The sequence below is a fragment of the Tachyglossus aculeatus genome, chromosome 5, assembly GCF_015852505.1.
Source record: "Tachyglossus aculeatus isolate mTacAcu1 chromosome 5, mTacAcu1.pri, whole genome shotgun sequence".
Classification (NCBI taxonomy): Eukaryota; Metazoa; Chordata; class Mammalia; order Monotremata; family Tachyglossidae; genus Tachyglossus; species Tachyglossus aculeatus.
This window is the reverse complement of record NC_052070.1, coordinates 26468734-26472081: the sequence shown is the minus strand read 5'-3', so window position 1 is coordinate 26472081 and position 3348 is coordinate 26468734.

The following is a 3348-nucleotide window of genomic DNA, read 5'->3' as shown; positions in this document are numbered from 1 at the left end:
CTTGGGAAGTACAAGTTATTATTATTATTCGGGGGGGGAAGACCCATTCATTCATTCAATCATTCAATCGTATTTACTGAGCACTTACTGTGTGCAGAGCACTGCACTGAGCGCTTGGGGAGTACAAGTCGGCAACATATAGAGACGGTCCCTACCCAACAGCAGGCTCACAGTCTGGAAGGCAGAGACAGACAACAAAACAAAACATATTAACAAAATAAAATAAATAGAATATGTACAAGTAAAATCAATCAATAAATAGAGTAATAAATCTGTACAAACATATATACATATATACAGGTGCTGTGGGAGGGGAAGGAGGTAAGGCGGGGGGATGGGGAAGGGGAGGAGGGGGAGAGGAATGAGGGGGCTCAGTCTGGGAAGGCCTCCTGGAGGAGGCCAACTTGTACTTCCCAAGCGCTTAGTACAGTGCTCTGCACACAGTAAGCACTCAATAAATATGATTGAATGAATGAGGTGAGCTCTCAGACAGATAGAGAGAGAGAGAGAGAGCTTGTCGTGGGGGCTGCCGGGGTTGTCTGAGGAGGCGTTGGGGCCTTTGCCTCTCACTCGATGGTGGGCAGATATCTCCAGTCTTGGAGATGAATGGGTCTGGGCCTTCCCTTAGATCAGAGTCTGTGGGGAGGGGTCCGAAACCTAAAGAAGAGAAGATTGAGTCAACAGCTCCCTGATAAATTCAGCTCTCGGAGTGGCAGAAGCTGAGTTGTGAGGGCTGTTTCAGGTGCTCACAGGGGCTTTTTTGAATGTTCATGTCCAGTTTGGGGGACTTCATGGGGACCTTCAGTCTTCAGTCCATCTCCACCTTTCCCAGTGAGACCATGGGCAGAAAACATAGACAACTCCCTCATCCAACCTCCATGGGGACTGTCTACTGGTCTGTTTTTCCCTTAGCATGTAGGAGAGTAGGGTGCTCCTAATGGCTAGAGCACTGGCCTGGGATTAAGAAGGAACTGGGCTCTAATTGTGGCTCTGCCAGTTGTCCATTGTGACTTGCCCAAATGACTTCCTTGGGCAAGTCACTTAACTTCTCTGTGCTTGTTACATCATCTGTAAAATGGGGATAAGACTGAGTCCCATGTGGTACAGGGACTGTATCTCACCTGACTGGCTTGTATCTACCCCAGGGCTAACTACAGTGCCTGACATAGTGAGCATTAACAAATACCTTTAAAAAAGTTTAACAAGAAGCAGCGTGGCTCAGTGGAAAGAGCACGGGCTTGGGAGCCAGAGGTCATGGGTTCTAATCCTGACTCTGCCACTTGTCAGCTGTGTGACTTTGGGCAAGTCACTTAACTTCTCTGGGCCTTAGTTACTTCATCTACAAAATGGGATTGACTGTGAGCCCCACATGGAACAACCTGATCACCTAGTATCCCCCACCAGCGCTAAGAAAAGTTAGAACATAGTGTGAGCCCGCTGTTGGGTAGGGATCGTCTCCATATGTTGCCAACTTGTACTTCCCAAGTGCTTAGTACAGTGCTCTGCACACAGTAAGTGCTCAATAAATATGATTGAATGAATGAATGAACATGGTAAGCGCTTAACAAATGCCATCATTATTATTATTATTATCTGAAAATGAAAGGGATATAGAATTCCTTAGACCCTAGGCATTTTCACTGGATCTTTCCCTTTTCTTTCCCTATGCCCTTCTCCACCAATTCCCAAGTCTGATATAAGTCATCCAGAGAAGAGGGTAGTTTGATGTGCAAAAAGAGTTTGGGCCTAGACTTCATGCCATTATGGACTTAAAAAAAGCTGGATCAAATTGGCATATTGTTATTTGACAGAAAAATAGCTCACTGAAAAAAGACTTACAATAGGACACAGATAAATCTTTATTCGGTAGCCTTCTTACTCTAGGAAATTAGGATACGAGTATACATTGTACACAGCCAGACTTAAAACCAGTATCTTCCTTTGTATGTCTTTCAGCAATTATTCCTACCAACTAGGACGAGTCCCAGGACATGGCATGAGCTGCAGAACAAAGAAAGAAAAAATGGCCAAGTGGATAGAGCACGGACCTCTATCAGAAGGACCTGGGTTCTAATCCCCACTCTGCCGCTTGTCTGCTGTGTGACCTGGGGCAAGTCACCACACTTGTCTGTGCTTCAGTTCCCTCATCTGCAAAATTAGGGCTAAGACTGTGAGCCCCATGTGAGACATGGACTGTGCCCAACCTGATTACTTTGTAGCTACCCCAGTGCTTAGCACATAATAGGTGCTTAACAAATACCCTAAAAAAATACTAGAAAAGAAAAAAGAAAAGAAGCAGTAGTGTTGGTGATGAGTCTGAGGTACGATACATCTGCTGATTAGAAAATACCAAAATTCAAATAGTGGGACATTTTAGGTGAATGCTGGGGAAGGAGAGAGTGAGAGGAGCATTTTTTTCCTGAGGAGTAACTGGGTGCTGAAATTGATAATAATAATAATAATAATAATGCCATTTATTAAGTTCTTCCTATGTGGAAAGCACAGTTCTAAGCACTGGGGGGATGCAAGGTGATCAGGTTGTCCCACGGGGGGCTCACAGTCTTAATCCCCATTTTACAGATGGGGTAACTGAGGCACCGAGAAATGAAGTGACTTGCCCAAAGTCACACAGCTGACAATCGGTGGAGCCGGGATTTGAACCCCTGACCTCTGACTCCAAAGCCCGGGCTCTTTCAACTGAGCCACACTGCTTCTCTAGGAATTGCAGGAAGGAAGGTGAGGCCAGCTTTGGGGCAGTGAGTTGAGTTGAAAGAAAGAAATAATGTGAAGGATGGGCAGAAGCCCATGAAGAGGGGTGTTAAAGGTGGGCAAGTGGGAATGTTGCAGGCATTCACAATTGCAGAGACAAAAGACAAAAGCACATTCTGATAGAAACTGTTAAGGGAGGATCAAACAAGCAGTGGCATTTATTGAGCATTGGACCAAGTGCTTGGGAAAGTACACTACAAAAGAGTTAGTAGACCCATCCATCTCCACTAGGAGTTTGCAGCCTAGAGGGGGAGATAGGCATTAAAATAAATTACAGGAATCAAAATAAATAAATATATTAGAGTAGCATCTTGGCTCAGTGGAAAGAGCCCAGGCTTTGGAGTCAGAGGTTGTTGGTTGAAATCCCGGTTCTGCCACTTGTCAGCTGTGTGACTTTGGGCAAGTCACTTAACTTCTCTGGGCCTCAGTTACCTCAACTGGAAAATGGGGATGAAGACTGTGAGCCCCATGTGGGATAACCTGATCACCTTGTATTCCCCCTCAGAGCTTAGAACAGTGCTTTGCACATAGTAAGTGCTTAATAAAAGGAGTAGCAACGTGGCTCAGTGGAAAGAGCAC